Consider the following 15,703-nt stretch of genomic DNA (forward strand, 5'->3'; position numbering starts at 1 on the left):
TCTCTATATAACTATCGGTTATCAATATTAGCATTAGCGGTTAACAACAACATTCCCCTTAAAACAAATAACTATCGCGAGGAAAATACCAAGTCCAAACATCTGAAAAAAATCGGGAAAGAAAAGCTGCAACTGGCTTTTAAAATGGTACAAGGAAGGGTGGTCATCTGTATGAAAATGTGTTTTTTTTTTGTCTCTATTTGACCCAATGGTTGACTGGTAGAGAATGCCTTTTGGCATCAAGTCCGCCATTTGTGTTTTTTTTGTTTGTGCAATAAAGTTTAAATAAATAAATAATATTCATGTAACGCGATAACGAATTCTACGTGAACGAAACCGCGGGCAATACCTATTATAGTAACAACAAAATAACAATTTTCTATTGCTATTAATTTAAAACACGCTTTAGGAATTTTTTTGATGGACCGTAGACGCAGTCAAGGGCACCCCGCTCCCCACTACCGTTGTTCGCTGCCTCCTGCCACAGCGCGTGGCGCGCGCAAACTTGCCGCGCGTTTGAAACGTAACGTATTTATATAAGCAAGGAATGCATACATACATATCAGTAATGAGTGTCGCCGTGATTTTATATTTCTAAATTTTTGTTTAGTAACTGAGATCATTGTTGATGATCGATTATTATTAACTCTACAAACTTTAATTCAATATTAGCTATACTGCTTAACCTGAAATCAATATCTAGACAAGCACATTGTCTACATGTCTAACTTTTTACTAGAATACTAAGTTGATCGATAATATCGTAATTTTGCAATATCAGCAACTCTAATTCTATATTTACAAAATAACTCGTGTTTTTACGTTTACCAGAAAGCAGCTGTTCCAGATTTCTAAAAACTGAAAATTGTACATAAATTGAAGTGTTATTCGATATGCTAAAGTTTTCTGTAACTTTAATTCTATATTTACTTAGTTATTAGCAAAAATTAAAATATTTAAATATAACCGAAAGCTCAACCTTAAAATTTCTAACTTTTTACCAAAGTATTATTTAACATACTCCCAATGACATATCAAAAAAGAAAAAACTTTAATATTATCGAAACCCATTTTTGTTCAACCGCTGGTCTATTCACAATTTGTTAAAAATAAAGAGCTTAGCATTTATTTTATGTCTTATGTATATCATTGGCATTTATATATGCTCAAAAAGATTAAATAATTTCGAACCTAAACCTCAGACAATAACTAATAATGACTAAATAAAATACATTAACAGGCTAATTCGAACGTACGTATTAAGTGATGTCTTTCAGTTATCGTAAAACGCATGCTCGTATTTCGAATATGCACGGGCGAGACGCCCAATTAAATAACATGATTCAAATATCATTATTATGTCAGTATACGTTCAAAATGGCCTATCAGCCGTACTATCAGCTCATCGAATAACATGGACATTGAGTCGTCATAGATAATTTATGTCAATAATCGATGACGCCGACGAGTCAAAACGTTAACACATGGTGTAACATAGTCAAGTATTTTTAACGCTTCGAGTCATTTAACCATATATGGAATTGACGGAAGCGTTCGACTTGTATAGATTTTCTCTTATCGGGTGATTAGACTTGTGTCGATTCTGCCTTATGGCTTAGTAAGCAGCTTATCGGGCGCAAATTGTGGTTCAGTTTTTTTAGGGAAGATTTATTTTATTTATTTAAACTTTATTGCACAATACATGAAGAGTACAAATGGCGGACTTAATGCGAGAAGGCATTCTCTACCACTTTATAAATTGTATACATAAGATACGTTCGTTGTGTGTTAGTCTAAGACAAATTCGTGCTTCGGATTTGACAGCATATGTACATGTAGATAATGAATCATCATTGATGATGTACATGTACACCTATACACACAATATACATGTTACATTATGCGGTAACTTTGGTTGTCAAAAGTTAACGCATAATGCATAGTTTAGTTACCACAAGACATATGGCATTCAGCGCCATCTATTTTATGCTGTCTAACACGTGGGCACGATTTTTTCTTAGATTTTACATAGCTTCTTATATTTGTTTCCTTTGTTTTGCTGTACAGTCGCCATCAGTCATCAGATATTTTGGAACGGCGAAGGTGCTCAAAAATACCTGAATACACCAGCGGTGGCAGCATGGTTCCATTTTTATCGCCTGTCACTATGCCCGTCACTTTCGCACTTACATACTTGTTAGAAAGTAACAGGCATGGTGACAAATGATAAAGAGCCGACCACCTTAGCCCTACTGTATAATCAATGTGCATGTGAGAGTGCTTATTGAGCACCTTCGCCACTCCGGTATATCTGATGGCGACTGTGCAAGTGTACATAATAATAAAACTATGTGTCCAGCCATTAAAATTTGTACCTATATCCAATAACATGCTGAATACGTACCAGTTTAATTAAGAGCATGAAATCGGCACATTATTTACGACTTTTTAGCGATGTCAGACTTGAATCTACCGAGACTACAAGACTGACCCACCCGGCACCGGCAGTAAATAAATAAGAACTAACTAGTTCATATAAATTGTTCTTAGATGATTAATCCCCATGATTCCCTATAGAAGCTGGTTAAATGTTACAATTTGTATTTTAATGAAATTGTCATTTTCAAGATGTCTGACAATGTGTATAAGAAGAATGAAAGAAAGAAGAAATGTGCAGAAGAAGAACTATAAACCTATGTTGTAACCGTAGCTGTGTTAATTTTAGCTTTATATCCTTTATATTGTTACCTAGCGCTATATTTTGTAGATTTATCAGTAGGTAATCTAGTAATCTGTGGACGATGTTGTTGGTCTCACACTTTATTATTCTTTGTATTTTATTTTTGTGTCTAAACCTGTGTGTTACTGTTTATTTGTCACAAATAAAAAGAAAAAAAAATTATATTCAACTTTGGGAATTTATATCTATTTGTCCATAATATACTTTGACAATGATATAGATCTCATCAAACAACTCTTACTATGGAACAAGCTCAAAATTCTTCCTCCCCTTCTAGTAACTTAATTTAATTAACAGATATTTTTACAAAAAGAAGAATAACATCATCAGTTGAAATGATTCCGCACCGCTAAGGTTACACTACTACAAAATGATGGACTATTTCCAACCATTTCGTGCGCCTACGCAATGTCTGCGAACTTGCACAATGACGTGCTCTGTCTAGGGCACGATTTATCGGTCAATGCATACAAATTTGACAACATTAAACATAAGATCGGTTGGCAGTAAGGACGATTTCTAATTCCATCTGTATAACAAAATCGCCTTATTGATATAATGACTTTTGCCTGAGAACGATAATTTAATCTCCAATCAGTCGGCTACTATCTGATTGCCGAGATAAAACATATTGACTTGTGGATTTATTAATCGCTTGAGATTCCAGAGTTATGACTTTCAAACAAAATAACAACAACAGAGACTCCAGCCAAGCCGTATTCGCGAATAGTTCCCAATTTGTATTGAAATATTTACTTATGAAGTATTTTCTCACCGACTACAATACAACAAACAGCGCATTATGATGTGTACACATCCTACGTCACCACACACAGGTGCAATGTTACACTTGTAAAATGCTACAAGGTAAGCAGCGCAACTAAGTTTTATTCTAAACCATTTTACACTATTACAGCCCGTTTATAGCCAGCATCAGAAGTAGAGAATTACATTATGCGACAAAATGAGTACCTACCCATTCTCTAACAACTTAACAAAAAAAAATATATATATGTAAAACAATTTTATTGTAACAGATACTTTTGAACACGAGCTGTACCTAGAGATTTATCTCTATTCGGAAAAGTATTCCATTTGAAGCATTATTTGCTATTATTAATTCTAGCATTGATGCAAATGTTATCGTAAGTGATAAAAATTCTGATGACCCGTTTGAGTACTTTGTGCTTGCTGATGAGCCCTTTGGGTCTCACAGGAAATCTACCTTAACCTTAGTTTGTAAAGATAGTTTTTTAAGTAGTTTTAAATTAGTTATAATTGCTCTGTACACCTTTTATGTACTGACGGTGACGCACCAGTCCGCCAAAGAGCTAAAGGCTGCCTCAAAAAAGTCTATATAAAAAAAGTGATGACCTTGATTGTCTTATGTGCTCTGTGTCGTAATTGAAGTAGTCTGACATTTCTCCTCATATGGCACATACTTAAATCTCTGGTTTCTACCTACTAGTGAATGTTAAGAACATATTAAGGGTCACACAGTGTAAGACTTTCCCTCAATCATTTGATTAATTTATCAGTTTTGATGAATCGAAACTAAGCGTCACACAAAAGCCACCATAGCATAATCAGATTGAATCTGAATAGTTGCGGGTGAATGCAGGTCTTTGAATATGAGTCGTGACATATAGAATTGAGCTTGATAAGAAGGTCGTTGACACCATTTCGCTTTCATCCCCCGAAACTTGGTCAGCGCGTAGGTACGGCGCGTGGGCGGGGCGAAAGTGCGCTTTGATTGACTGATCCGACGACGTTATGAGCAAGCGTTGAAAAATATACGCTCCAATCGAAAAGTCATACGCTCCAACGTTTTTTGTGGAATAATAGACTTTATTTCATACACCACTGTGTTATTAAAAACATTACTACAGTACCTACTCTTATTATTGTTTGAATTACGACTTGTCAAATTTATTTTGCAAACGTTTAATTAAGGAAATTGCAATAAAGCAAAGCAGTTTCTTCTGTGCTTATTTTTTTCTTAGCTTAGCATCATTGAAAAAATAATGCATTAAGCTCATGAAATGGGTATATGCATATCAGAGGTGGCAGCGTAGTTCCATTTTTATCACTTGCCGCTATGCCCGTCACTTTCGCGCTTACATACTTGTTAGAACGTGACAGGCATGGTGACAAATGATGAAGAGCCGACCATCTTAGTACATATTTCATTATATTATCTCGTGTTTAGTATAATTTATTTATTTATTAAGGTTTGCCAACATGTGTAATACAAATACAATTGGACTTAAATAATAACCACAAAATTCATACCGGAGTATTCACCCAATTATAGGCAAACACAACTTGCGCTTACATTTTGTGCTTATGTTAAACTTAACCTTGCCAAAACAAAACAAGAAAAAAGCTATAGGCATTAAGATACAAGAAAGCAAAATGAAAAGTAAAACAAATGTAACTATTCTAGAACTAAACCTCTAAGCTATGAGAAACTACAAAGACTCCAAGAATAATACAATTTCATATAAGTACCAACCTACTACAGACAGAATTAATAATAATTAATGAATTAAGATTTTATCAAACAAAATATGTTGGATATTATTATATACAGACTATTATTATCTATTTAATGATCATTAATTAAGGCTCAGATACAGTTTATATACACTAACATTTCATACTAGGTTTTACTATTATTATTGTATCTCCTAGGATTTCACGGGCCTATAAATCTGCATCTTTTGATAGGCTTGCTTGGAGAGATCCAACACGTAGAGGCCCCCTTGGAGAGCTTTAATGTCATGTAGAACGCCTGCTGGAACCCGTTCACAGGCGCAACAATAGACACCCATGAACCGGACGCAACAGGCATTGGGACTTTTGTAGTAAAAGTGAACAGTATAACGGTCTATGGATTGAAGTTTGGGAAGACAATGAGACTGGGTTATTGCAAAGACGTCCGGACACCTGCCATAACAATGTTTTCACTAGTTATCGAGGCAGGCGGTGACTTGCCGCCCACTAGATGGGCCCCTGAAAATGCCGACGTGAAAACTACCAGGAGCAACACCAGTGTGAGCGGCTCAGGGGTGTCGAGAAGTGTAAGCCGCTTTCTACCCAGTGGCTGATAACAGCCACTGTGCCAACTCGCGTCTTATGCAAGTTTTCACTTCCACCCCTGGAGCATTTAGCTCTAACGACTCCAATGGCTTTGGACGGCCAATGAAGGGAAGCCAGAGCTGAGAGTCCTGCGGGTCCCCTTGGGGTCCACTCCGACCGACGAAGACACGCCGGAGACGGAAACCCTGACCAACTCTCGGGAGTACTCGGGTCTGTGGGGTCATTACTCCCCAACAGCTCGCCACAAGCTGCCCTGCGGATCCACAAGCTGCCCTGCAGATCTATCATTATTTTTATTATCAATCATTATGATATGATATATATTAGTACATTTACATATTTCCTTAGCTTTTCTGAAAAAAAGTAAGGTTACATGTGCTGCATTAACTGAATAAATTATATTTCTACCACGTCTTTATCCAAGAAGGCTTTCCCTTTTTAACACCAGAATAATATATTCGCAAGCTTGTTTGTAAACTTAACACAAGGATTATGTTACATAACACACTTTACCTCTTAATATTATTGGAAATAAATTATAAAATGAGCTTTATAATGGGTGCAAACACAGAACATATTGTTCCGTGGGTGCAAACAACCCGAAAGACTTTACATTTGCATTTTCCATGAGGCAGCACACTATAGCCAATATTCATTTTGGCGGTATAATTTTTGTATCAGGATATTTTTTTTATTAACTTATTCCATAATTAATATTATGCTCTTAGAAGATGCTCTTAGACTTAATAGTTCTACAATGGTTAAAATAAAATATTAAAAAAAAGCAAGTTCTTTTATAATTTAAACTACCGTTCCTGTTGGTAAACAATAAATTAGATATTGTACGAGTATTGCATATTGTTGAAACAAATCACAAATGAATGTACAAACACCAGTAATATAATTTAATAAAAGTTGACGTGCAAATATTAACTAGCCATATATTTTTAAAAGTCAACGTGCAGTAATCAAAACCACTTTATAGATATTGTTGCAATAAAACATACGGGCGTAGGATTCACATAGTAGGTGGATGGGTGACCTTACTTCGAAAGTGAAATTAATTACTGTATCTATCAGAATGACTAATACGATTCGGTGACAGGACTTTTATTATTATTATTACTTATTTCTGCGTATTATTTCGCCTTATATTCATGGGGGGCACATGGATAAAGATTACTGAAGAAGAAGGGGCACTTTTTTGCCATACATACATTACATACATACACATAACATACATTGATAATACACACATACACATACATATACATTGATAATTTAGATATACGCAAGCAACGTAGTAGTAGTATAACTCTTTATTGTACAGAAATGAAAACAAAACAGGAAATAAAACACTCATTATTAGTACAAAGGCGAACTTATCCCTTTAAGGGATCTCATCCAGTTAACCTTTGAGCAATTGAGGGAGAATTGGAGACGGTAGACATCCGTACTGTACAAAGTGGCGCAGAAAAAAAAAATAGAAAAGGTATTTATTTCCACCTACAATATACATGCAATGGTATATGACCTACAACAAATATATACACATACGTGTCCTTCCTAACGTTCCTTTGTAACGTTTTCCTTTTAAATATGCTAACGCGTATTAGCTCTATGCAAGACTGTGCCGCCGCTCTGGGGCTCCGGCCTACATTAGTAAGTAATTTTTCACCACAGCTCGTAAATCTTGTCTTTATTCTTCAAAGACTGATCAGAAAGTTGCATTTTATCCTCAAGTGAGTTGATGGATTTTTTTGTAGTTTCCTCATGTAACCCACGTCGCCTGGTAGAATTGACTTAAGTCTTAATTTTCAATGATAAATATTTGGTAGTGTTCAGTTAGATTTAATGTATTATACATATTTTACAGTTAGTATTTTCTTCGCGTTGGTGCGGTGAACTATTATGTGTTTCACTCAATAGCACAGTTTAGGGCCGCCGATTGCACGCCAACTCCAACGTCGGCGTGCAGTTCTCATACAAGTTGCAGTCGGGTTGCAGTCCGTCTGTATCTGCCCTTATTTGTTTGAAATTGTAGGCCCACGTAAGTTCACATATTTGCATCAGCTAGCGCCGCGTTGTCATCACTTCAAATTCCTTTGCGACGCTTCCCACGCAATCAATATTGCTTCAGTTAGGACAATACCCGAATATAAGATACGTAAATATCAGAGAAGAAGCTGTGTACGTGCCTCCTGTCACCCTTTCAAGCACACATTCGTAAGCATTTATCAGTATTTTAAAGGAAACGAACGAGAAATGCTTCGATATATAATTATCCTCGGCCATAATGATAACAATTACTTGCCGTTGGCATGCAAAAATTATTTTGGCCTAGAAATAATCAGTAAGTAAGCTTGCTTGTCCCTTTCGAGTAAATACATACTACATTAATGAAGTTAATAAGGGGCTTGAAATTGCTGTTTTCTTGAAGAATGTGGCAAGGCATTACATAACGAACAAGAAAATACACAAAACATCTTCATTGATTATATTTCGCTTCTTTGGTCTTTCAGCAGCGGGGGGAAACTCCACGACTCGGGCGTGCTCGTCTCCGTTAGGGTCAGTATTGCTACGAGCATTTATTAAGGTTCGCAAAACTTGACGTCCCTTTGCGTGCACAGCCACAGATAAGAAAATGACTTGAATTTTGACAACCCTAAATAGTCGACAGGGAAAGTGCCATACATTAGAAAGGGACAACATGATTCGACCCTGAACTGCTGTCAAACTTCTGTAGGAAACTCCTTTCTGTATGGTAGTACCTACTATTACTTATTATGTGCTCTCAGGAGGCTCTGTTAGCTACTATTTGTATAGTAATGTCATAGTATAAGTACATTGCCATATGAAAATAAATTACTGAAAATTGCCCTCAATCTTTCTCACGTACGATCGATTGGTACATAAAGTAACCAGAGAATCAGTTGATCATGATCATCAATACTAATCCTATACAATCATGAAAACCTACACATCACGAATTAAAACGCTTTCACTTCACTGACATCGGAAACCACTCAAATAAACGACACTTATCTCGATGTACAATAAGCAATTTATCATACGCAAAGTTGATGTTACACTTACCCAGTAACGGAAGGAGAGAGCAGACTATGACCTTGATACTGATTCGCACCACTGCATAAAAATATCTATTGGTGTCACTTTTTTTTTATGTCTGACCCGAGCATATGCAAATATAGGTACCGCAAAGAGTACGTCGACCTTGCGATATTCGCCCACGCCTAGTGAATCAATGCGTAGAGTATGTGCCGGGAGCTCCTAGTATAGTGACCTACTGGTTTCTACGAGGCCGTAGGCGGTTGTATGGCATTTTGTACTTTTGACGCAACGCAGGTGATGTCGGTGACACGTGATAAGAAGATACTCTTAAGCATCGAGTTGTAAGGACTAGAAGAAGTCCTGTATTCGATAGGATGCCTATTTCGGCGATAAGCGATAACAGATGGAAGCTTTCCACGTGTTCAAACTTGTAGAAAAAATAATGGACAGACATTTGTTCATGTACACTCCCTGTTTTCTTTTCCAAAAATAATTTAACTGGATATATTTTTATGCCTAATGGCAAACATTTATGGTATTTTTTTTAATGTTTTGAATATTTAAAAATAATAGCAAGCACTCAAAAATTGTGAAAAAATCACAACAACAACAGTTTATTTCTTATAAAAATATTACTAATGATCGAATTTTAAATAACTAATTATGGGACTATAAAACGCTGTTTAGACTTTTTTATGAAATAAAAATTTCTTCGAGTGGCAAATGTCCTTTTCTTTCCTTATTTGAATTACAAAATAGTACATTACGATACAAGTGCGAAAAATAGGAAATTCGAAACGAGTGGCGATAAATTAAAACACGACCGAAGGGAGTATTTTAAATCGACACGAGTTGCGAATTACCTATTCGCACATGTATCGTACAACGTTTAACAGTACATATGGCCCTTTAAATGTTCGACACAGTAACGTAATATGCTACTTCTCGCACTAGTGCTATAAAGTAGCCCCATATGTACTGTAAAATATTAATTAATACAAAAATATTTTGTTTGAAAAGTTATATTTTAAAAGTTTGGTAATATCCAATTAAGCACAAAAACGCGATTGTTTTCTTAGTATTATTTTATAAAGAGATCGACCTTTTTAAAATAATTCACAGGGAACCCGGATGCTGCCAAGTAGTAATGTCGTTTTGTCTAAATACTAGTGACGATAATACATTGATCATGTATTATAATCATCCTCTCAATTCGTGAACAGAATGACGTATTTTACTAAGTATGGATTATAATAAATTACTTTTATTGCCACATTTCTAGTTAACGACCAAAACAACAACAATCTGTTTAAAAATAGGATCTAAACTAAATTACTATACATTACCTCTGGATGAAAGGCGAAATGCGCATAACTAAGTTATTTATTTTCTAACATCGTTTTAAATGAATGATCTATATCTATAATACGTCTTTCAGGTATATTCACACTAACTGATTTCGTGTTTGAGTATATTTCCCAAACTCATGCACACACACCATCGCACGTTGAATACAACAAAGGTAGCACTACACTGTGCAAACGCCTGATGCGAGTCGAAAGAGTTGAACCGTGCAAAGCGCATTTGGAACTCAAGTTAAAACGGTGAAAAGGAGAGGTGAGATATCTGAAATTCGATCCAGGTTTAGATCTTTTAAAATAGATATCTACATTTTTGTATATACAAAATCGTTCTAGGTAGATTGATTTGTTTAACTATATCATTTATCCCTGTAAAACATTATATTTAAATGTATATTATAAAATGAATAAAAAACACGACAATCATGTTAACAAATAGCGGAAAAAATAAATCATAATAGACAGAGAAAAACCTGTCATCACCTAGAACCCGTTTCACAAAGCATCCTTCGAACTAAAGTATTGGCAATAAAAAGCCCTTCAAAAGTTTAATAAAATTAATAAGCACAAGGGTGGACGTGCCTTTCTTAATTTGACCACAGATATTGAACATGATAACAACTGAACTTTGTAATGTAATACATCACTTTCATGATGAAAGTTATGAGTACTTAACGATTGACGTTAACACTAGCTGACTGAAATACGTCATACGTATTGTAATGTCATCGTTTAACACATATTTTACAATACCTTAGAACCTAGCCCAACATTTTATTGTCCTACTTTTCTTTCATCATATAACGCTATATACACATAATGTATTATTATTCCTAGATATTTATTTATACTTTATTCGCAATAAAACAGTTTTGATAGTTAGTAGATAGATACCTTATTTGTCAGCTCCGTCAATTTAAGAGTACAGGTGGCAACTATTGGAAGTGTATCAATCAATGACACGTTGGCAAAATAGGAATTGCTAAGTCTATCTACTATAGTATTATCTGAAAAACGGGTAGCGCAATCTTCATAATATATACTCAGGTATAAGGTTTACGTGGGAACAGAAGGTACATGTCATACATAAAATAGTACATGGACATAGCAGTAAATATTTATTGGTCACTAAAATTAATACTAACTTATGGCAATGATTTTGCGTAAACGGCACCCACGCCTCAACCTTTACAATTACAACAACCTTACAAATATTCCAATAATTCCTAATTTAGTAATGTATTTTTTTCTGGAAAAATTACAAGCCATAATTCTTTCAAACGACTTATACTGGACACTGGACTAAGAGTTAATCCGTGGTTACTCTACGTTTCATTTATTTATTCCACAAATTAAACCCAGAAATTGCCTTTAAGGCGTATTTCTTTTTTGAAAATTAAAACAATACATCGTCGTTTTGTATGTGGATTGGACAAGAAGTGAAAATCGACAGGCAGTGAACTGAACACATACCATACCTAATTCCTTTTTGACGTGATATTTAAAACGATTTCATAACTTTTCTAAAATTCTCGGTAAATTAAAAACATACACAGTTCACATTAAAAACTTGAAAATCATCCATCAAGAAATGTTTTCAATGATTATGGCAATCAATGTAAATTAAAAAATCTATAACTTTCGACTGTAAAGAAGGCCTGCCAGGGATCTACACACTACACAGTCAGAATAAAGAGCCTTGGTGCACAAAAAAACAACCTCAGTCATGAGGAGTCGATAAAGAAGAAGATAACTTTCGACTAGGTAATCTTAATTAGCAAACCTGTTGTAAAATATATGATGTATTTATTAAAGTAAGATACATAAACATGGAGACGCTAAAGAGTATACAAAAAAAAGCTGCTGCCTTCAGTAGTAATATGAAGAGGTAGTAGAAGAGAAGAGTCTTGGGGGACTTTCAGTATAACCAGTTGTAATATTATTAAGAAGACATGATTACTTTGACAGATTTAGTGACACATTTGATTGAACCCTCGTAACATTGTACTACAACGAAAAACAATAGTCAGGTCAATTTAACATGTTACACGCTTGTTAACATGCGGTCAGCTTTTGATCAGTTTTTGCTCACTATTGTTAAATTGAGACAATGATCATTAATACAATGAATCACGGCGACAATCAATGCTTACGTGGGATATTAAGTGAAATATTCTTCTCGTTACGTCTCATATACAGAGATATTCTAAATGAAATCATCGAAATTAAATTATCTACTATGATTAATTTAAAAAAATGTACTAAATCTTTTTAGTTATTTTTGTTGGCTTTACGTTAATTGCTGGGCTTTCCATAAGCCTTAAGTCATCACGTACCTATTTATGAATAAGAAGATGATGACTTCATACAAAAAATACAAGAAATTATATCCAAAAGGTTCCCTTAAAAGGAATGTTGCTATCCCATTGTCTATAAATTAAAAATATGTTAAGACAATTCTTGTTTTGTGTTATTTTTATTTATTAGGAAAGGCTTACGTCTCTTAACAACATTAATTCATTTATGCTCTTTTACAAATAGTTAAGTGGCTCTGTGATTAGCCAGTAGTGAATAATTATGAACAATACGATTGGTAACGGCTTTTAATTGACAAGCCTAAACGCCTTCCACCCACTTGTGGAGATGGACTTTGTCGAACAATGCCAATCTTAATAGCCGAAAGAGCGCAGAAGGTATATTTTAATTTACCATTTTTTGATACGTTCAACGTGACTAGCCTAGGCTACCTACGTTTTAGGACTGATTAATGAAAGACAAGTTACTTACCGATACTTTCGTGTTATGACACCAAATATCAACCATAATTAGATTCTCTGGTACACCTGTTCACCTGTCGACTGTCCAGGTTAGATTTGTACCTACATATGTATTTTTTCACGAACTTCGTAACTCTCGAGGTATTTAGAGTAAGACTTTCTCTCATTCCTTGCATTCGAATAATAAAAGACGCGCGGAAGGCTAGATGCTTACATAAAACAGACACGGTAAAAAAGGCTAATTCCTCAAGACTGGACAGTTAATGACGGCCTCTTTATGCCACAACCCGTCCTGTATTTCCTGTTCCGCGCTGGTACAAAATTACTCTCAGAGTTTAAATTCCATCACAATTGTGGAAGCAAATCGGTTCTCAGATTTTTCATTTGCTTTGTTTGAATATGTAAGTTGTTGCGTAATTTAATCGAGGATTGAATAAGCGGGGCAGGTTTGTTTTACGTTGAAAACTGTAGAAATAAATTATACGACATTTTACTAGCCCTTTTATCGCAAAATGTAAAATGGATGACACATTAACAGAAATTAAAGTAGGTACTTATATAAAAAGTTGGAGACTCAAGTCATTTGTAAGAACTTATTTGTGCTCACGAAATGAATAAATCATACCCTAAAGTAAAATAAGAATATTTAAAAACCTATGTTAATATAGATAACAGAATTGCACCCAAAAATTGTAATAATGTTTTTGTTGCTAATATTGTTGTATTGAACTACAAATAAGATAAAGACACTTAGATTATTAAGAATATTTTGCCTACTCTCCCCTTTACACCAGCTATACTTTGCAAAATTATATTTTTCAATTATTTTTTAAACGTAGTAGCAGCGCTTGGTCATAGTCGACAATAGATCATTATGGTCTGTAAAGTAAGCCTGGATGACAATGTAAAACTGCCTACTCTTTAACGCTCAGTGGCACTTTAAGCTGCAAATAATTCAAGAGCATACAAGGCCACAGCTGTCTAGAGATGGGTAGTGTAGGGCAACGGTCTAACATGAAATGTAGCTCCGAAAATTCATTATCTTAGCTGATCAGACGTGGTCAATAGGTTTGGTGCATGTCATCATTGTCATCGTATATATGTCTTCCGCAATCTTTCCCTAACCGAGACATGTCGCAAGCACAGATTTGGAGGTGACATGGTGCGAGCTTTTACACGATTTTATTCGGGAACTTGTTCCATTCAGTTACTATGAACAAGACTTATTTCTTTACGCATTAGTTAACTAAATTAGCTCTTAATGCCACAGCTAATTTCCGGTAATCTTTGCTTGATATTAAACTTCTAGAGAAACTCTGAACTCTATGAAAAACTGCGGAGTTCGTACGATCCGTACAATCCTTATCCAGATTAATAACAGAAATAGTAAATTATTGTCGAGGCTCGTTTAACGGACGACTATGTTATTATTACGAAAACAATTGTTAATTTATTACGAAGCCTGCTAATGCCATTTATGAGTGCTGCTTTTCACAAAAACGGTGCGAAAACAAACAAACTATCGAATTAACATTACCTATTGAATAAAAGCAATTTATGATTCGTATCTTTACCTTCCCCTGAAAAAAAATACCATTCAGTGTTAAAGTTAGCTTTAAACGTAATAATTAATGGCATTGAATTTTAACATTTAACTATTAAATAAATATACATCCCACCCATTTCCATTAAGATCGTGTAAATTATTTTAATTTTGTTAGCTTTCTATAAACATGTTACGATTTAGCGACATTCTTTTTCTTAAAAAAAATGGCATTATGTTTTTTTTGCCTAACACACTTTATCTATTTCAAACATAGATAGAAAAAATCACTGTTGATTGAGTTTAGCTGAAAAGGACCAAGCCTACTTTTCATGAGGACATCTCAATTTAAAATAACCGGCCAAGAGCATGTCGGGCCACGCTCAGTGTAGGGTTCCGTAGTTACTCTTCCGTCACAATAAACTAAACTGGAGCTTAAAGTATAGTAAATTGTTAACCAAGGGATGAAACGGTACCTTTCACCCGAGTTAAACAAATAGGCAAATTTTGCATAATCAGTACCTAATTAAAGTAAGTCTTTTTACTATGAAGGGAAAACTTTTTGCGATAACTCAAAAACAGCTAAACTGATTATGTCTGCTATAGTTTTCATTTAATGTCTTTCTTAAGCTCTACTTCCACGATTTTTTTCATATTTTTTGGGCCTATGGTTCAAAAGTTAGAGGGGGGGGGGGACACATTTTTTTTCTCTTTCGGAGCGATTATCTCCGAACATATTCACTTTATCAAAAAATGTTTGGTGAAGACCCCTATTAGTTTTGAAAGACCTTTCCAACGATATCCCACACTCTAGGGTTGAAGCGAAAAAAAAATTTCACCCCCACTTTACGTGTAGGGGAGGTACCCTAAAAAAAATTAAATTTTTAGATTTTATTGTACGACTTTGTCGGCTTTATTGATTTATATATCCATGCCAAATTTCAGCTTTCTAGCACTAACGACCACGGAGCAAAGCCTCGGACAGACAGACAGACAGACAGACAGACAGACAGACAGACAGACAGACAGACGGACATGGCGAAACTATAAGGGTTCCGTTTTATGCCATTTGGCTACGGAACCCTAAAAAGGTTTAAATCGCGCCAAG

The sequence above is a fragment of the Cydia pomonella genome, chromosome 11, assembly GCF_033807575.1.
Source record: "Cydia pomonella isolate Wapato2018A chromosome 11, ilCydPomo1, whole genome shotgun sequence".
Lineage (NCBI taxonomy): Eukaryota > Metazoa > Arthropoda > Insecta > Lepidoptera > Tortricidae > Cydia > Cydia pomonella.